General features: G+C 41.6%; 1 protein-coding gene across 16 annotated transcripts in view; it reads left to right on the top strand.

The window, feature by feature from the left end:
- Nucleotides 1-5,469: 5,469 nt before the first annotated feature.
- The window catches only part of CHL1 (cell adhesion molecule L1 like), a 194,568-nt gene continuing 178,324 nt past the window's right edge, over nucleotides 5,470-21,713 (top strand). For 4 of the 16 annotated variants that reach the window (XR_006292260.1, XR_006292261.1, XM_043551566.1 and 1 more), the window contains exon 1: nucleotides 8,275-8,695. The gene's annotated coding sequence lies outside the window, so the exon portion shown is untranslated. Of the gene's footprint in view, nucleotides 5,539-7,293; nucleotides 7,423-7,687; nucleotides 8,046-8,085; nucleotides 8,696-21,713 lie in introns of those variants that run through there. The other 12 variants (XM_037904185.2, XM_037904186.2, XM_037904188.2 and 9 more) reach the window with 10 other exon arrangements.

Consider the following 21,713-nt stretch of genomic DNA (forward strand, 5'->3'; position numbering starts at 1 on the left):
GACTGATGCAAATGGGGAAAGTTTTCTACGCATGTTAAAAAGACTGGACTGAATCCAAATTTTCTTAGCACTTAAATTAAATAATATTGTTTGATCCTGTCAAAGGCCTCATCAGCATCAAGAAACAAAGCTATAGCTGGAGGCTGGGATTTTCAAAGGGCCTAAAGGAAAAAGGCACCCAAATCCTTGAAGCTCAATCAGAGCTGAAAGCCTAATCCCCTTGGGCCCCTGTGAATATCTCAGCCAGAATTCCTAACAGTTGTACCTGGTCCATTAAATATTTTTCATGTGTTACCCTCTGGTAGCCTTTGTTTTACAACCCTCACCTGGACACCACATATAAGTATAGGAGTAACCTCAATAAGTTTTGTCCCTTATATTTTGTCTGGTGTCTAACCTTCCATGTTCAGGAGGAAGATGTGTTGTAAATCTCCACGGCTCTCCCCTTTTTATCTTTCTTATAAGTAAGATCAATGCCATACTCATGTCATGAGACAAGATTCCTTTTCGATAAATGTCCTTGATTGCTTTTTTTAGGATTAGTACCAGCTGTGCTTGGAATGTTTTAGCAAAGACAGCTCCAAAGGCACTTTCACCTGGAACTTTTCCTGCACTGTGCTCCTGTACAGTGTTCTCAGTCTCCTGGAATGGTTTAAACCTGTCCAGCAGATGCATCTGATCTTCCTGAGACAGCATGTTGATCTCAAGTTTATTCATGAGGTTCAAACCTCCATATAACTCTGTTTGTAAGTGCTATTAATTAAATGGTTAAAAATGGTAAGAAATTGATGGATGTTTTAACTATGGTGGTTTGAAAACTATTAATCACTGGGAAGGCCAGGTAATAATCAGTGTTTGAGTATTTCTGTTCTCTTTTTGCAAATGGGAGCACTAATTATAGACTGTAGCCACGACACTTGAAGTTGTCTGTTTTCACCCACAAGGCATCATTTGACTGGATCGTTACTTGTAAGGAAGACCCTTACAAGGGAAGCAACGTAGAGAGTATAATAGTTGCTCTAATGCCCCAGTATGATGCTGCCTTGCATAAGACTTTTAAACAAGGTTCTGACTTCATGTGGTTATGACATATCCACAGGCACTTTTTCACAAGACTAAGAGATCTTGTGCCTTAATCCACATCTGGGAATCTGGCTATCTTCTGATTATGTAAAATTCCCTGGTAGTGTTGGTTAGATAAAAGAAAAAAGAGAGAAAGTGAGGAACTCCTTACACAGAGTCACATGGTACTGTTACTGTTTTCTGTGGTGGTTGAAGAAGCAGTGTTACATTTTTGCTCCAGTGTGTACAGTTTATAAAGCTCTTAGGAGTCTATTATGATGAAAGATACTATTTTAATGTAAAATCATTCTGTAAGTTTCATAACGGAACACCTCTGTTCAGAACTCTGCCTCTTATCTTTATCGTACAGGAATCGTATTTTAACTTTCAAGTACATTTTCCCTACATCCACGTTGTGCTTTTTAAAAAAAGAGTGGAATTCCTCTAGGGCCAGATCCCGTTCCTATTACTGTCAATGGAGTTTTTTCCATTTACTTCATCGTAAGTTGGATCAGGCCTCCTGAAAATGCCATATGATATTAATAATCAATGTTAAGCTTAGGGCTTTATCAAATCTTGCATCATCTGATAAAGTGTTTAAGATATAACAGTCAGATATATGCTTTTGAAATAAGCAACATTTCTCAGCAGCAATCTTACAGGTCCAAAATATTATTCAATAGCATTTACCAATTGATATTTATTCTTCTCCATGCTGCCATGTTATGAAACCCTGAAATATTAGCCTCAATGTTCTTTTGAGGTTTCAGAATAGGATAGTGGATTAATTTCTCTTGGCTGTTTCAACATATTAGTATTATTAGCATTATTTTACATTTTAAATTGCATTTTGAGTGTTATATTTTAAGCCCTGTAGCTTTATTTATTATGCTTTGCTTTCAGATGCTAATTTTGGATATTTTGCATTCTAGCCAGGAAGGAGTGAGTGAACTATAATTTTCATTATCTGTTCTCAGCCATGTAATAATAGTAAAATTTGGATCTGAAAGGAGGGTTCTCAGACTGATCTAACTGGCCTGATCACTATGAAAAAGTACTGTACTTAATTGGCCTTCTGAACTAGAACCTTACTATCAAACAATATAAAATGCCAATATTATGCTAAAATGCTGTATCTAACACTATATTTATGCAAATGAATCACATTAGCAAAATATCAGTTTAGTGTTCTGATTTCAATATGACGGTATTACTTGACCATCACATTACAGGTTTTGTATTCTATTGGTAGTATTCACACTGCTGTTTTTTTAAGGGTATGAATGTTTTTTGGGGAAGGAGGAAGTCTGTAGTTTAGCTGTCCAAATTGGTTTCAGAATGGAATCACATAAGGATACAGCATTGGGGTAATTTTGTTGTTTTAAATTTCAGAAAAAAATCTGCCTGATTCCTCTGAAGTTATAAAATGGCGACAGAGACTTTTTCAGATTGTGTGTGTGTGTGTGTGTGTTTTCAACTTGTGTTATTCCATAATGGCTTTTCTTTATAAAGTGAACTTGGCCCATTCAGAGACATATGAATAGGCACACTCTGTTCTGGCACACGGTTGCCAGGAATCTGTATTTCCATTTCAGACCCTTGGTTCTGTAGTTCCATGCTAAAAGCTGGCAAACACCAACTAGATAACTGGGCAATGCACCAAAAAGAGGAGTCTAGGGTGGAGGGACTAACTACACTGAGGCAGCAAGCCTACCCTTTCAACACATGCATGTACTTGGAACTCATACTGTGGAGTTACTGTACCGTACAATTTCGTATTGAAGTGTTTTGTTGGGAATGTCACTATTACTCAGTACAAACCTCCCCCGCTGCCCCCCAGAATGTTAAAGGTCTCACTTACCCCCCCTCAAAAGCCAGTAATGTAACATACTGTAAATTACAACCAAAGACTTTTGCATTAATGCAGAGAAGAGCCTTACAGACAATTCTAGTGCCATCACCAAGTGCCCTGAGAAAATGAATTTTACTTGAAAGTCTTCTAATTAAGGGGATACCATCATCTTAAAAGTCACACTTCTTTCTGCCTTCTATTGTTACAAGTGATACCTAGAATCACTGTAAGTGGAAGAGATGACAAAAACAAATAATTGTTTCTTTTTCATAAATAAGTTTATGCATTGTGCAATGCTTTATGCAATTTCATTTAGCCAATTTCACAGTTTCCCCATATAATCAGTTAATTAACTTTTGCCTCTGTTTTTTGTGGGGGTTTTTCATAAGAGATTAAACATTTTTAAAAGTAGGAAAATGTGACTGTAAAATCACAAAAAATTGGCAACTGGACTCAAGTAGGTGTAGTATCACCTGAAACTACTTTTAATTCATTTTAAAATTGACTAGATTCAAGTTGATGGTATCCCTATCAGTAAAAATCAAATTTTTGAATCAAAGTCAATAGCAGGACTAGAACTTAAGTTTCTTAGCTTCCCTGAAGGAGCACCAGATTTGTCAGACAGATCAGACCATTGGTCTATCTACAGTAGCAAACCCTCTTGTTATGCACCTAGTCAATTGTGCAATCTTGTACTCAGTGGTTAAAAAAATACCCTTCATGACCCCCTCAAGTAATCAATTTATGCCCTGAAGCATGAGATTTGATTACCCTCATTATTGTTTTAGCTTGCATGGCTACAAATGTTATTAGCAATCATAAAATTATCTGGTGTTTAAAAAAATGCCCTAGTTTTAAAAAGCCACAGCATTTGACTTAATGACCTCTGAAGACTGAATTCCAAGGGTTGATTGTAAATGTGTAAAATGGTATGTCCTTCTATTTGTTTTAAATTTGCTGCCCTTTAATCTCATTGACTTTCCCCTTGTTCTTATTCTGAAGCAAGAAGTAAGCAGTTTTCATTATGTCCTGCTGTAACTTTCACTATGCCAATCAAGACCCTTATACTTTCTGCCTTTCAAAGATAAAGGTGAGTGCTTTATATTAGCACACATATTTATTTTTAAAAGGAACTCATAAGATGTGCACCAGTCATCACCTTGTTTTCTTTGCTTTATGTTGTACCTCTTTCCCTGTTCCTTCATCTGTGCTTTTCCTTTTAAGATTAAAAGCTCTTAGGGACAGGGGATGTGTCTTTGTATGTGTTTACAGACTTCCTAGAAGATTTTGAGTGCTTCTGTAATATTTTTAATAAGAGCAATAATAATCATTTGAATTGGTATAATGGCTACAATTGAACTGCACTTCATTGGTTACTCTCAAAATTCTGCAATTCATGCGACACTCTGAAATGCTGGGCTGAAATATAATTTCCAGAAAAAAAAGTCATTCTCATAAAACGTTTGTAGGCATGATGTTACTTAAGCCAGCCGATAAACTTCTCCATCACCACTATGTGTTTCTCAGAAATGTTGCTTTTGGGAGTAATACTTCTAGGAATTACATCAAATTGTGGCTATGTTATCAGTAACAAAATGCATTCAGCTGTTGGTGTTCCTACCTACTCATACACCTAAATGTTTCTGAGATTGTTTGCACTCAGAAATACATAATCTTTCTTAACAACTATACATGACAGTTGTGTATGTATTGACAATTATGGGCAGAATGATTCTTCCGCCAAAGAAGACATTATCCAGCTGTTCTTTTGACTCAAATACCGAGCACTCACCCTGGGAGCTTGAAGATCCAAGTTCTAACCTCTGACCCTCCTATATGACTTTGAAAATGGCCTTTTTGAATGATAACTTATTACATGAAAGTACTACCTATTTTTAAAAATAAAGTCAGATATAGCTTGACCCTCTACAACTCCGGGTTCCTTTGGCGAAACCCTGAGCTAAATTACTCAACCTTTTACTCTGGCATTTGATTTGGGAAGATGATATATATTTAATGTGTACTGTATTTTTAAAATGCAATCAATGGGCAAAAAATCAGCACCTGTGAAAATCAAGCCACTTTTATGTAGGTGTTTAGTATGAACGTCAGAGCCTATATTTAGGCACCTGGGTTTGACAGATTTGGCCAATGTCCCTATCTGTGTCTCTCTAGCCAAATGGATGATATTTTGAAGCACATCTTTTATTTTCAGGCAAGCAATTCAGGGAGAGAGGAACCAGCTGGTTAGAAGTACCCATGTTACTGAACTGTCTTTGTGTTCCTCATGTGTCTTTGTTTTCCTCCCATATTAAGAATGAATTGAGTGCATGTAACATTTGTTCATTTTCATTATCCGCTGAAGTCCGAAGGATGATGGAATACGTCTATTTACACCACATCTAAGAGAAACTGTGGCCTCTAGATAAAAGAGTTTTTCACTAGTGTCTTATCTTAGTATTAGTAACAACGTATTTTGCATTATAATTGTAAGCCAATTATTTATTTAGCTGAAGTATTCTTGATTGTTTTACATCCATCTATCTGTTTTTTTCTACAGGCAAGGGAAACATAGGCTGAAACCCAGAAAAATGAGCAAAGGAGTCAGTCCTCTCAGTGAAACTGTGAGTTAACATAGCAAAGCTGGGGCTAGATTAACCAGCCATGCAAGTGAAGCTCTCAGAAGTCAAAGAATCAGCCCACTCCTGGCTTCTGCTGTGTATATGAGGAAATGGCTGGTAATGGGTACAGTCTGCTATTTGACTCCAATGCTGATACTGGGCCATGCGGCTTCACAGCGCATCCATCGTTCAGGGCCCTAACACTGATAGAAAATTGCTTTACTAGTATCACCATTGATCCATTCACATTAGTTTGCAGAGGTTTCTTGTGCATAAAGGTGTGGAGACCCACTGCTGAGTTCTCAGCTGCTTTGGAGAGCAGTGCCATGTCAATGTAACATTTTTTCCCCACTGTGTTTGGACTGAATAGACTCACAACCAGCAAATAGACTTAGGGTTTAGCTGTGAAGGCCGGATCCACTGTCCACTTTAGTCAATGGAAAGAATCCTGTTTCCTTTGCTGGGCTTTGGGCAAGGCCCTAATTGCAGATAAATCTAGGAATTCAATATTGTGACTTTTCCAAGCAACCCGAACTTAGCTCCCTTGCACAGAGGCAGGTTTTCCCCCTCTGCATCTGGTTGTAAATTTCAGCAACCTTATAGTCACAAATTGGCTGAGTTACAGTTACTGAGAAAATTCTGACTGTATATTGGTTGATTTTACATGATTGAAATGTAAACCATAGCACTGACTCAGTATAGATTTTTGCATTCAGTTTCCTTATCCAAAACAAATATATTAAATTATACTACCATCTTTCTTATTAGCTTGCAGAATTTCTCTCCTATTACCTCATTTGCTTTAAAACATCATTTCCCAAGCCTAATGTGCCATTTTATTCACGTCCTGTCCAAAAATAATCTCACCTAAACAATTTTGCCGGAGGTGGACAACAATGGTTCCCTGGTACATCAACACTTTCTAATTTTAAAAATTATTTTAAATTTATTTTAAAAATCTGTAACCCCAGTGGTAATAATCCCCATGAGTCCTAGCCCTTCACTCAGTCTGGTGTTATGGTTTAATGTGTGTTTATGATCATTTTTGTTCATCGCATCAGACAAAGCTCAGAGGGGAAAAAATGGAAAGGTCACATTTCCCAGGTAGCAGTGAAGTAGGAAACTGTATGAGAAATCCAAGTACTCACAAAATCCCCTCCCCTCTTTCCTGGGTAAAGTCTTTTAAGAACATGGGTGACAGATTGGTGATAGTGTGTCTTCACCTTCCTGCCTAACACAGGGGAAAATTCAATGTTACTCTATGGAATAAACGGGTTATTCAAGGAAAATACCCAGACGTAAAGCCAACCTTTCCACTCGTTCAATATGTTCCAGAGATTCCAAATGCTCACTAATTCAAAAGAAGTTAATTTGGCTAGGTGGGGAAAAGAAAGGTAGGGGAGGTGGAGAAAAACAATGCTGAAAGGAGTCTCAAATGATGTGGGATTAATTAACTTTCAGAACACTCTAATTTAACGAATCTGCTATGGTAATAATTACTTACCGCACCTGCCTTGTATAGGGAGGGTATAAAGTTTTGTCTCTGGTGGAAAACGGAGAGGTCTGATTTAGATGCAAGAAAAGAGTCTGGTGTTTTATTTAGTCCCATTGATTTAATTAACTTAGATAGTGGGCTCTCTACGAGCGCCCTTGGCCCTTCAGTTCCTTATTCCAAGGGTCTTGCCAGTAGGGTGCTCCCCCACCCCACTATTCAACCATTATTTTCCTTTTCTTGATTTTTGCCCCTTTTCTTTGCAGTTTTCAGTTGTGCCAGTTACTGAAGAGGGATGAACCACGTGCAGTCAAGAATATGCTATTTTGTCCTGTGTCTTTCCAAAGTGCTCTGTTGGTGGTCTCCGAGGCACCGCATCTCAGGGGCTTCCGAAGGTGGGTCCTTAACACAGGCCGCAAAGGTCCTTGGCTGTGGCTTTCAACTCTTGGCCCCTGATTATCAGAGGGGTCCTGGGGCACCCCCAGCCCCGTGCCCCTCCTCAGCCACGCTCCCTGGGATAGGGGTGCTGAGGGTTCTGCCGCATCCCTGGCTGGAACAGTAATAACAGTCACCAAATAGGTGGTCTCCAGCAGCAGCACCCCCACTATAGAAACTGTTCCAGCACCCGGGGAGTTTGGAGTCGCTGTTCCCAGCTCTCCACGCGCTCCCAAGCCTCCAGCGTGGCGGAGGAGGGGGGAGTGGAAAGTGCGAACATGCTGGGACGGCACCCTGCGCTCCTCGCCCTTTGGCAGCTGGGGAAGGAGACGGGCACTTCGCTGCAGCCCGCTGGGAGAGAGGGGTGAGCCTCAGCCGGGGGGGGGGGGGAAGAGCCACCCAGCGCTGGAGCCCGGGGAACCCCGCCTCGCTCTGCTCCTGCGCTGGAGAAGACCCCGATCTTCCCACGCGCCCCTGGGCTGGGAGCTGGGCGGCTCGCTCCCCACCTCAAGGGGCTGCCCTGCCGCGGCTCAGCCCTTCCGCTGATCCGGATTGACACGACCCGAGGGAGCGGCTGCATCAGGTGGGAGCTCCCCACCTGCCTTAGAGTTGGGGGGGGGAGGGGGGTCCGGCTGCCTTGCCAACTGCTCCCCACCTTGCAGCTGAATCAGGTGTGGGGGGGAGGAATTTGCACACACGCACCCCTTTTTGCAGGGCTGGCTTTTGCTCTGCTGCTGCCCCCGATCCCCCGGGAGGAAGGCAGCAGCTTCCAGCTGCGGTAGAGGGGCGTGTGCCGGGGAACTGCAGGCTGCCGCCCCTCCCCGCACCTTCCCCAGCCTGGCTGGGTTGTGCGGGTGCTGGGGAGCGCGAGCGGCTTGGCCAGCCCCAGAGCAGCCGCCACTCTCTCTGTGTGTGTGTGAAGCCGGGGGGAGATTTGGGAGGTTTAGGGGCTCGTTGCCATGGCTCCCGGGAAGCTCCGCCGAAGGAGATATTGATGCCAGTCACGGAGGGAGCCTTCTTCCTTTCAGCGCGTTCCCCCTTTTTGGTGGGGGGGAAGGCGAAGCGATTAATTCGGAGCGCTGGGACGGGGGAGCCGCTGCCCAAGAACCGCAGCTCCAGCCGGGCGCTTCTCCCTTTCCCCTGCGAACTCCGGGCTCTTCCCAGCGAGGGACCTTAACCACCAAAAAGCAAGCCCCCTCCCCGCCCGCCCTGAGCTGGAACCAGCAAGCCCAGGTACTGGTTGGGTAGAGGTGTGGTTGGATGAGGGTAGAAGGTGGGAAGTGGGGTGGGAGGGGGGTATTTTTCTTTGATGGGGGCTTGTGAGGCCAGTGGGTTTCTTGCTTGCAAAAAAGCCGCTCTGCCCAGGGGAAACATCAGATCCGATGTTGGGGTGGGGGGAGGCAAGGCGATAGTGGGAAGCTGAGGCAGACATGCTGAGGCAGGGGGTTTAAAGGGCTCGGAAAGCAGCTGATTGCACTGAAACCTCATGCCTACGTCTGTATGTCAAGCAGGCTCTCCCTGGAGCAGAGCGGCTGGGCTGGAGTTAAACCCCCAACAGCGGCGTAGCTTTATGGATGTGCCTAGTCGCTGGATGCAAACTGCAAACGCTTTAACGCTCGGTGGAGTCTTGGAAAGCACCCAGGGAACTCAGATCAGTACTATTGTGCGAGGGAGCTGGGTTGGCAGGTCTTAGCTGAGCTCTGGAATCTTTTTGCTCTTTGGCTTCGCTTCACAGTGCCTCTAGGACAGAGATCGTCCCTTCACACATGTTTTGGGGAGCAAGACCCCAATTAGTCCTTCACGCATTTTCTGAGTCCGAGGCATTTTGAGATGGTCTGTCCTTATTGTTCAGGCAGTTTTGATGCAGTTTTCTTAAATGCATGCTGTGACACACCGTGCAAAACTGTTGTCCAGCGAAAGTTTGCACTGCAGGGGAAATAAGGGGAAACTTTCAGCAGAAATGGCAGGCGAAGAAGAGAAGATCTGTTTGGTATCTATGTAACTAAGATCACAAACACAAATAGCTTGAGGTGACTGTTAGTTTTAGGATTGTTTCTTCTGAATTCACATTGTTTTGTGAAAGTTCAAGTTTGCAAGCCTCAATTTCAGTTTCCGTTGGGGATATATATTTTCAGATTCTTGTGGTGGTGCTGGGGTAGGGGGGCGAGTGTCGTTTTTCAATAGTCATCTCTTTTTCTTTCAAATATTTAACATCTTTTATTAAAGTTGTGGTAATTCATTTTTGCAATAAAATGTAGATGAACTCACCAAAAGTAGGGAGAAATGCAAGAACCTATTGGTATTAGTGATGTATGGTAGTTTAATGGTATTCTCATTGTACAATCCAAGTTATTAATCAAAAGATGCATCTGTTTATAATTTTGATAACCACAAAGTTTTATTTAATAAGTGGTTCCACTTACATTTTCTGATTGCATAATTTCAGTAGGCTTTTATGCAATGTAGTAGAATAAATTAACAAACAGCCCACAGAAGACTTTGTACCAGGAAACAGAAGTTGCCTTTTCACACACAGCTCATCACTAACATTATTTGGGTCCAGTTTTTGACATGACATATTTTAGACAGGTGGACAGAGAAGTTGTAAAATCATGTCTGAAAATGCAGTATGTTTTCATACATCATTAATAGATAAAAAGCCACATATATGCATATATATAGCCATATATATTTATTACTGGTCATTAGAAGTAGTGTAATCTGATACATATTGTTGGGAAATTTCTCAAGTGATTTGACAAATCTCATTTTGTTTGACTGTGCAGTGCTATTTTATCTGACAAAGTTAAATTATGTTGAAAATAAGTGTTAATGGAACGGTATTTGGAAGAACTTCATAAGCACCACTGAGCACTACTGAATAAATAGTATGAATTGACCCCTAGTGCTCCTCAAAGAGAGAGATTATGACTTATACATTTAAAAAATCTCCCTTAAGGAAAAATATAGAATATTCATTTTAGAAGATGGTGACCAAATTTGGAAACATTGGAGCAGTTCATATGATCATTGGCACACTATAACCCATGATCCTATGCATGCAGATCTTATTTACTTAACAACATTTTGTTTCGAAATTTGGTCACCATCTTGTAAAACAAAAATATAGAATATTCATTTTAGGGAGGATTTTTTTTAATGTGATATATCATTAATGTCCTAATATGACCTTTTGGTATCTTCAAAGTACTGAATGATTTGCTCTTAGAAAGGCAATTTGTTTTTAATGAAATTGAAAAGGCTTGTGAACCAAGCTTCTGTATTACTTACTCAAGCAAGGGTCCTTTTGTTGTCAGTGGGAGTTTTGCCTGAGTAAGTTGATTACAAAACCAGGTCCTATGATAACAAGAGCAAGACATGGGACAAAATAATTTATGCAAGGGAGAAAATAACCAGGATTTGTATGAAAATTCTGGGAAATGTCCATGACCAAAAAATTATAAGCAAATTGGTCTTGTAGCAGTTTTACCATAAATATAAGCACAGCTTTTACATTCACTGTTTGAAATTTGTAATACAGTACAACATTTTAAACAATCAGAATATGAGGCATTGAATTCTGAACCAGAGACTGAAACGAGACAGTAAGGATACTATGTTTTCAATTGTGTGCATTTTGATTACAGTTTTATCCTTAACTCACTGACTGTCTATAGAGAAAGTAAATGCCCATAATAATTACAATGTGCCACATTTGTAATTAAACTTAATGAGTAAAGGCATAATAGTACATCCCTTTTTTCCAGAAAGCCCAGAGATAAGCATTCCTTTTAAATGAAAGATTATATTATTCACAGCCTTTTAGGTCTACCTAGTGTGGTTTGGACTGCAGACATTTTGTTTGCCATTAAAAATGTAATTTATCACGTATCACTGGAAAAAATAACAAAAGCTAGCTGCAAATTACATATAGTGATGTTTGTGGTCAATTGTTTGCATGATAAGGAAGCTTCCTTCTTCATTTTCCCAGTGGGAGAGGATAGTGACTCCTTTAAGCAGTACTAATTACTCCATTTTATCTTGCATGTGTTACAATGATGTAGTTAGTTAATTAAAGCTTTGCCCATTAGTAGTATGTTAAGAATAATGAATTAACATATCACATTTCATCAAAAGAACATCTAAGTTTATCTTCTAAGAATGAAAATGTTACTGTGTTGCAGGAAGTCTCTGTGGCTTTCCCAAGGAACAAATTTGTTGGAATTCCTTAGCATGGTGCTTCAGAGCCTGATGAATGACTTGAATTGATCACAAACAAGTGACACTAGAACTATTGGTTGCTTAGCAACCCCACATGATTCCACAATTTTCTTCTGGTATTTGTCCAGTAAACTAGAAAATTCTGTTTTAGTTAAAGAACATTTTTTGCCAGTACAAAAGCCTCACCATAACTAATTCAGATTATATGTTACTAAAAATGATGTGCCTTACTCTAGTATTGAAGCTGGGTAGCAGAATGTGTATGGAAAAGGGGGGAAGGGACAAAAAATGCATTGCTACTTGGAAACTCAGAATTTGATATACTCAGTGTTTTATAATAAGTTGCAATTAAATATTTGTCCTTTCTCAGTCAGACATCTGTTGAAAGGAAACCATCAGTGGGAAGCATAATCCCAACAAAGAGATTCATCCACTCAGTGCTTTTTGTCATGCTGTCTTGAAATGTGAGGTCCTGATAGGTCATGTTGAGTTACATCATACTTCATTATGAGTAAATGGAACATAACATGGAACATGCAGTTTGATGATTATCTGAATTATATCAGGGCAGTTTGGCACATCCTGTAGTTCATATGACTGGAGAACTTCGCTGGGCAGTTCCCAGTAGCAGAAATTTGTTTTATAAGATACATTTTGTGTATTCTTCATCCAAAGGAAATAACAGATTTAGGACTCAGCAAAGTGAAAGAAAGATAAACACAGGCAGCCTAAATTACAGCAGATGACCAAGATATAACCGATTTTTAAAATGTATTGTACGGTTAACTAAAGAATTGCTTTCCTGTCAACATCTAACAATAACACTATGATATAGTTCCTCTCAGTAACACTCACAATCTGGGCCAACATTTTTGAAGAGTGTCTATAAGACAATATCCCATGTTTGCTTGATTTTTGGTATCCAAGACTCCCATAATTCCAGTTGGAGTTCCTGCATCTGGAATAATAGCAAGATGCAGCCTTATACTCCAGATCCATATTGCTTCATATGGAATGTAGAAAACTGCTTTGTGTATCATTTTTAAGATCAGAAATGACTTTTATGAATTCAGAACAAAAAGGATTCAATGTAAAACTACAGTTCAGATTTTGATTGAAGAGAAGTCGGGGAAATTCAGGGTGAAGGGTTCACCACAAAAATATTTCTGCCCCTTTATGTGTATTGATACAGTAGAAACTCAGAATTATGAACACCAGAGTTATAAACTGACTTGTTAACAGCATACCTCATCTGGAACCAGAAGTTTGCAATCAGGCAGCAGAAGAGAAACACATACACGCACCCACACTCCCTGAGGTGAAAGGGGGTGGGTAAGAGGTGGCCGCCGGTACAGGCCCGTACACAGCCGACGTTAAACTTTGACGTCCCCCTTCCTCTCCCTCCCCCACCTGCAGTCGGTGGCCCTGCCAGTAGGGTCCTGTTGTGGCAGCGTTTTAACGTCACTGCCCTTCTTGCCCTCCCTAGGCCCCTAGGCTGCCGGGGGGGGGGGGGGGGGGGGGCAAAAGGGGAAGCTTGCTCAGCTGCAGCAGCCGGAGCCCCGGGCCCTTTAAATCGCCACCGGAGCCCTGGGTGGTGCGGGCTGGGCAGCGCTGAAGGGCTGGCTGGGGGTGGCTGACCCCAGCCCCGCCCCTTCTGCCCGAGGCCCCACCCCTTCCAGGGGCCCGGAGCTAGGCCCTGTACCAGTAAGACTTTAAGTTACTTTCACCCCTGCCCCTGCTCCAACCCCCAAATACAGTACAGTACAGTGTTAAATGTAAACTACTAAAAATAAAAAAGGTGAAGTTTTTTTAAAAAAATCGACAAGGTAAGGAAACAGTTTCATTTAAATTAAGATGGTTAAAAGCAGCATTTTTCTTCTGCATAATAAAGTTTCAAAGCTGTATTAAGTCAATGCTCAGTTGTAAACTTTTGATAGAAAAACCATAACGTTTTGTTCAGTTACGAACAACCTCCATTCCGGAGGCATTCGTAACTCTGAGGTTCTTCCATATATGGCCTGATTCTGGCTGTCTGTGTGCTTTTGCACACCCCATCAGCCAATACCTAGATGTAAGGCATCTTATTAATAAAAGTGTTTGGAAGTTAACTGAATGTATTATAGTCTCCCCACAATTATGTTCACCCACATCAGGTATCCCATAACACTTTGCATTAGTTGCCGTAAGCTTTTGGCTTAAGTAAATGGAAAAATGGGTCTGGATCAGGACATAAAGTGTTTTCCCCACAGGAAGAGGTAGGGAGTTATTCTCCTAGGACAGTATTTGACTGTCCCAAAGGAAAAGGCCAAGATATATGAATAGTCTACCCGGGTACAAGCCTAGGAGGTGTCCTCATGCCCCTTGGTACTAGGATTGTATTTGTTCATAACAAAGAGATAAGGGGCACACTGTGGTACCACAGAAACAAGGTGGAAAGCTGATTGGTTGAGTTTAGTTTCAGATGTCGCACATCTTTTCCTTGTGAACAGGTTGGCTGTAAAAAGACGACTTTAGGGGTGTAAGTTTGAGGGCACACCTTCTGTGTAAGGCAAATGTAAGACCGCTGCTTGTGAGACAGCATCCTGGAGACTGGTATTGTATTGAACCTTTTCCCTGTACTATATTATTATAATCTTGTAGCAATTAACCTGACCGATATTATTTGGTCTCTTGAATATATTTCATAATGAACTAAGGTGTGGTCAAGCAATTGACTATTCAATTTATCAACAGTGCCAAAACCATGTCGTACAGGTTAGAATGCCGGGCAGACACTTGCTGTTCAGATTCAGGCGAAAATCAAAAGCTGTAGAGAGATCTCTCCACGTGTGGCCCCTGGCTGGAATCGTGGAGAGATTTTCCAGGGTGGAGCATAGCGATTTAGGATGGTAGTGGTCATATCTGTGTGAGTATGTGTCCATTGATCTCAACATGAATTGCACATCCCCACTATCTATCTGTGTACTTATGTCGCTGTTATCACTGTGGGTTCTGAGCACCCCTGCTGATCGTTCTTGCTCCTAGTAAAATAATCCATGTAGGGGGGTATTGAGGTGAGAGTCAGGGATGATGGTGGCTACAATAATGTTGCTTTTGCTTAGAGTGAAAGCTTTTAGGGGCAGGGGTTGTCTTTTGTTCTGTTTTTACAGCACCTAGCACAATGGGGTCCTTGTCCATGACTGCGGATCATGGATTCTTTCACAGGATACATAATAATAACATTAATGTCTACTTGTTTTGGGTCCACTTCCATGGTGAACCAGAATCTGACCCCAGAGTGTGTAAATAAGAGTTAATAAACCCATTCTTGCAAGAGTGTATTACAAACTATGTGCGTGTGGTCATGTTTCCAAACAACCTAGGTGTATGCATAGCAAGAAACTTTGGACTGGATCCTGGCATCATTCTGCTGTTAGCTCTCCCCTCAGGGTCAGTGGGAATTTCAAAGGTAGGCTGACAGATCTGAACTCTGCAAAATAAAACGGCTGTTAAAAAATAATCACACACACAAAAAAAGAACCACTCTGCTGTAACAACTTAAAGCCCCAAACCAGTGAAAAATCACAAGACCCCAGATCATACTAGTCTTATGTGGATGGATATGGATATTTTTAGCTCATTAAAGCTCCTTATCTTTATTGTTAAGGGGGAAAAAATCCCCTCAAAACATGGCAGTCCCATCTGCAGAGCATTCCTTGTTTATGTATAGAACTGCTGTCTGTTCCTTTGTATCTGTTATCTCCCCATCCCTGGAACAATTCCTATCCCTCATGTGACTTCTTGACCAAGCACAAAGTTATACATTTGATGTCCTTGTCAAGAACCTGATGCAGCCAAATGGGCTGGGTGCAGTAATGGAATCTGGCCTACTAACGGAGGTGGCAAATAATGCCTAATGTATCATTTTGTGACAACCAAAGAGCAGGGCTTTTTTGTGCATTCCCCTGAGGAATTAAGAATAGCCCCAGTAACCTAAAGTAGTAAAGGAAGGTACAATACCACTTAAGGCGTTTAGCCTTATTGTCAATTACTGGGACGTGGATGGTTGTTCCTGCTGGTTGGAACAAGCATTGGTAGGCAGGAATCAGAGGCCAGTGTCAGAGCCAAGGGTCCCAGCCAGAGACAAGAATCTGAGCCCGTGGTCAGAACCAGGTTACCTGGAGGGAGGCAAAACTGGAGCGGGCTGGGAACAAACAGGCAGAGGAGTTATCATAGCCATAGGCAAATGCTTTGAGTAGTTGCTGAACTGCAGCTTGAGAGCTGGTCTGCTGAGTCTTCCAACCAATCTGGCAGTGCATCCAATCCGGCAGCCTGCTGCACTCTTTAGGGTGCTGTGAGACTGGCTCTGCTGCAGGCCTTGATTCCTGACACTTATTTAGAAAAAGTATTACTTACATTCTAGGAAAAGCCCATTACAAACATTTCTGACTTAATGCTAGTGCTGTCTGACATCTGAGCATCATTTAAGGTTTGATTTGTTTTTTATTTTTCTCCCATGAAGCTGTGGCCCAAAGACAAAAATAAGTTTTGTTTGCTCTTTTTTGCATCTGATTTGTGCATGCACTTACGTAGACCATTTGCATGCACAAATGCCTAATTTATGTATGCAGTGGCAGTAATTGCCTGTGTATGTTAGGTGAATGTGCATGGTAAAAAATGGTGCTGACCCAAGGTCTCCAATTGGTTTCCCTTGCTTCCTCTGGGTAACTGTACCAACCATTCAACATAGTTAGAAATACAATGGACTTTTATGGTATTTTAATATTTGTTGAGGATTGTTTTGTGCCCTGCACTGTAGATGTGGCTTCCAAATATTTGTTTCTCTTTCTCCACCCTATCCCCAAGTATGGGAGATTGAGTTTGAAACTGGGGAGGGACGGGGGGGAATCCATACATTATAAATGGTCTCTACCAGATCAGCATTACTGTTTATATCATTGTACAGTGTTAGTTGTGCTAATATTAATCAGCGTAACTCAGGCCCCGATCTTGCAAGCTGTTCCATCCACCAGGGCCCTCATAAAGCTTCATGGAAGTCACTAGGATTTTGCATAGATGCAGACAGAATCCCCAAGGCTTTAGTTTAGGTCTTTAGTTTAGGTGTTTTTAGGTCTGCGAGTAGTATGGTGACAACACTATTGTTCATGTGAATTTCCTTGTGTTCATGATACTTTTAGGCTAAATGATGACGCTTTCATATTTCCCAGCCTATTGAATTAGCTGAATAATTTGTGACTATAGTAGGTGAATCATGTATTTGAACAATTTTGTGACACTTTTTGAATACAAAAACAACAAGGAGTCTGGTGGCACCTTGACACCATGAAAGTTTTTGAATACAGTATTTGATCAGTCTTAGCTTTCATTAGTTGCCCAGTGCAAATATGGGTCACCCCTGGAGAGGCTAGTGCTCATTTGAGAGCCAAGGGAATGTTGCTTTCTGTCATGAGGTGTACAGACCCCATGCTGTACCACCTGCTAAAGGGTTAACAGGGGGGATGAGCTGCCCCCTCAGCTGGGGCTAATTGGTGGCCCTACAACAGCTGAGGAGATAAAAAGGCTGCAGGTTGGAAGGGAGGGGTGACTGACAGAGAAGTTGAGAACCACAGAAAGCAGGCTCATTCAGCAATGGACTGGAAGGAATCTGCCTAGGTAACTGGACCTCTAGAAAAAAGAGGATCATGGAATGTGAGTCTGGGAAAGCCTACAAGAGAGGCATGGTAGAAAGCAGTAAGGGATTGCAAAAAACCAGTTCCAGCAGCTTCCCACAGGGTCCTTGGGTTGGGACCCGGAGTTGGGGGTGGGCCTGGGTTCCCCTACCAACCCAGCAGAGGGGTTAGTAAAGCCTGAAGGACAAAGGCAGCTGAACTCCAGGCAAAGCTAATCTTAAGGTAGATACTGTTGGTCCTTTGCTAGGGTTACCAGCCTCCTGATCTACGAGAATTTTTACCACCCCAAGTGGTGAGAGATTATTAATGATCCTGCTGGAGGGCTGATGTTATAGGGAACAACCAGACATGGGATTAAATAGCAATTGGCTGAACAAAGGGGCAGCAACCTACTCAACCATGAAGGGGTGCCTGTGGCTGAAAACAGCCCTGGATACCATCCCCTTAGGATTCTCAAACTTTCAGAATGTTTCCTGGTACTCAGTCCCTGGGCTCTTCCTTCCACCTGATGAGAACCCAGCAACTGTTCTTTTCAGGTAGTTTATTCCTTCCAGGGAGGAAAGGCATGATACTTGCTTGATGTAAAAACAGCTCAGAAGTGAGGAAACTTAGAGTTTGTGGCCCTGGGGTTTCTGGCAGGTACCCTCCAAATAAATGCCCTAATTGCAGAAGTCAGGCCAATGTTGAAGAGTTCCCCCATAGCTCTTTCTACCTAAGTTTTGTGAGAAAGAAAAAGGTGACTTGCAGCCTTGTTATGGCCTCTTCAGGGAACCTGCCTCCTGCTTCTCCTCTCCTCCAGTGTCTCTCTGCCTGGGAATTCTGAATAGTAAGGAGGAAGACATTCCTCTGCTATATGGGTGTTCACATCTCTGCAGCTGTCGCTTCCTTTTTGAGCTGCCTTTTATTGACTGCTCAAGGATGGTCCCTTCTGTAGCTGCTGGTGCTTCCTCCATCCTCCGGGAGCAGGAGGCTACATAAGGGTCACATATTTATGGAATAAGTTAATTTGTAACCATTGATCTTGCTTAGAGGTGGCAACATTTTTGTCTCATGGGGGACACGGTGATTCCATTTTAAGGGTATGCATTTCGCTGGCGGTCTCTTGGGTAGGAAGTAGATGTGCATGTAGCATGGAAGTTCAAGCCCAAATCTTCAAGAATTTGGTCTTAGTAAAATGCAAGACAGGGATGAGATTTTCAAAAGCACCTAGGTGACTTAGGGACTCCAGTCTCTTTGACTTTCAATAGCTTTCTATGGGACTGGTGCTGCTAAGTAATTTAGGAGTTTATGAAAATCGCACCCCAAATGCCTATAAGTAGCAATGATCATTAAAAGCTAGTTGTCTCAGCATGCACATTCCACAGGTCAAATCCTACAATCTACTCAGGCTAGAATTCCAGTGAAAGTCAGTGAGGTTACTCTTGTAAGACTACTTGAGTGAGTTGCAGGATTGGGCCAACCTCCCTTTCACTCTGCTTCTTTCTCCCACCCAGCTGTATCTCTCCCACACTTCTTACTTCTGCAGTTTGACAGCATTTCACTGTCAGACTTTCAGCCAGTTAACACATAAGAAGTAATCTCAAATGCTGCTTGTTGTGCTTCCAAGGCACTTTAAAAGGAGGGAAAAGGAAGGGCTGGCCTCTTGGGACGTATTCCTACAGCTTGAAAGAGCACTTTTTAAAATGCATCATGCAGCTTGTCTACAGCATGTTGCATTGTTACAAGTCTGATGCATCTTTAAAACATTTCACCTTGGGTTGTTATTGCAATTGCCATATCTAGTTACCCAAAGGTGTTAGCTTTAATGAAGAATTGGCCTGCTCACCTGGGTAAGGAGAGTTTGCCCTGAGAATCCAGAATAAATCAATGACTAATTTACAAATGCTAACAAAACAGATACTTTTACATTTGGAATCTTTCATGTGGGTTGCTGCTAATAAGAATTAGCACCTGTAAAATTCATCAAGAATTTATTATTGATAACTCTGGTGCACTGTCCTGTCTAAATGGTACATGACAATTACACAGAGTGCTCAATGTGCTCCCAACCCCTCTTGTTCCCAGTGTATGTTTCAGTAGGTCTTTATTTGCTCTCCTCTCTAGGACCTTGCTGAAGCAAGGTAAGTGAGCCCAAGAGTTAATTGTTTTGATTTTTATCAGGACTACTCGTGTATTTAAGTATCTTGCTCAGTTAGGGTCTAGTTCTTTTCTCTTAGCTTTCTGCTTCATTTCTTCATCTCTCTCCAGTAGTGATTTGGTCCTTCCAAAATGCCATTACTGGGGGATGATCTTATGAGTCTTGCATTTTGACCTGAAAATGGTCCAAACTACGCTTCATCTGATCTTCTCTGGTAAGATGAAGTTCTGCTACTGAAAATACTCTACTACCTGTACCCAGGTGACTTATCCTGAGTCAATCTAGCTGAAGTGTCTGGTCAGGAGCATCATTGCTGTGGTGTTTACTGAGTTTGGTGGTGGGGAATAATACTGATAATGTCATTCACTTAAATTGCAACTATAATTATATTTATGGATGGGGGGAGGAGAAGTAACTGGATGCTTGTTCCCAGTTCCATATTAATGCAGAATAAGTTTATTTTATCAGACACTTAGGGGAGATGGCAGGGGTTCTGGAATAATTTTTATAGTGAGGATGCTGATGATGGAAACCATGTGTTTGTTGTTACTACTTCAAGCCAGGGGTGGCGGTAGTGCCCCTAGTTCCAGCACCACGAGGAGATGGAGTTGTGGAAGTAGTAAGCATGGTAGGCATAATGTAACAGTGGCTTATTTATATGACTTCTTTCAATACTTGTATTACACATGGAAATTGAAGGTACAACTATACTGCAATTAAACCCCCACAGCTGGCTCAGGCTTGGGCTGAGAGGCTGTAAAATTGCTGAACAAACATTTGGACTTGGGAAACCACAATGGGGCAGGGTCCCAGAGCTTGGGCTCCAGCCTGAGCTGAAACATCTACATGGCAATTTTTAACCCTGCAGCCCAAGCTCTGTGAGCCTGAGTCGGCTGAACAGGCCCAGCCGCGGCTGAGCCCGGGGTCCTTTTTTCCAGTGTACATGTACCTTAAGGGTGAAAGCTTGGTCTTATTGAGTCAATAGCCAAACTCCCATTATCACTTACGCTAGGACTTCAACCCAAGACCAGTGACAAAATATAACTTACAATTTGAGCAGTTTGAAAAATAAACAGTGGTCCAGACTCTCAGCTGGTATAAATCACATAGCACCATTTAAGTTGATTGAGTTGCACTGATCTACACCATTTGGAGATCTGCCCACTTGTATCATGGATACTACGTTAGTCTCATCACATCTGAAAGCACTTTGTTCATTCTGCATTTGAATTCTTATTGTAGACTGACTTTAAAAAAATACTTGTTGTGTCTGTTCTATTTTGGTTTAAACTTGCATCCTGTTCCGACTGAAAATAAAATATTCACTTTGTTTTGTTTAATGTGCAGTTTTTTACTGAATCAGATGAGTAACTACACTGCTGTTGTGTGACACATAAAAATGGTTGCGATTTAAATCGCTCTCCCATATAACAAAGCCAGGACCCATCCCAGTATTCACAGGACTCCCACTGAAATCAACAGTAGCTCAACAAACGGAGGCTTTACTACATTTGTGGCAAACACACATTTCCATCCACTGATTGAGTCAGTTTTCACTCAGGTTTCAGAGTAGCAGCCGTGTTAGTCTGTATTCGCAAAAAGAAAAGGACTTGTGGCACCTTAGAGACTAACAAATTTATTTGAGCATAAGCTTTCATGAGCTACAGCTCATCCAGTTTTCACTCCTACTTTTACCTAAATCTGGGATTGGATTATCCCTGCTTATACTATTGTTTGTATCTGGATAATACGCTACATGCCCTGCTGGAAGGTGCTTTTATGGTAATACCTACTCCAAACTGAGCGCACCTGCTGGGAGGCACTGTAATTGGAATGTTGAGCTTCATTTCCTGTTACATCCTAGTGAACTGCTGGAAATCAAAATCAATTTGAGTTCTAATACAGCACATAGTTTTAATAAAGAAGCGTAACTACAGAATATACTGGCACTCACCAAAAAAATAAAAAAAATGCAAAGTCCAGTCCTGCACCCACTTTAGTCCAAGGGATCTCTCTGATTTACGTCAGTGAAAGCATGTAAGCCTTGTATCTAATTATCTTATTGGCACAGCCAGTTTTCATCATCAGTCTGCTTCATGATTACTATGCAGAGAAACCTCATGTAATTCCAACTGCACATCAAGATGAAAATTTAATTCTCTGTGTATCATAAATATGTGTGGATGTATTTGATGGGGGTAGGGGGTGAGGAAGAGAACAAACA

The sequence above is a fragment of the Chelonia mydas genome, chromosome 7 (genome assembly GCF_015237465.2).
Source record: "Chelonia mydas isolate rCheMyd1 chromosome 7, rCheMyd1.pri.v2, whole genome shotgun sequence".
NCBI classification, from domain to species: domain Eukaryota; kingdom Metazoa; phylum Chordata; order Testudines; family Cheloniidae; genus Chelonia; species Chelonia mydas.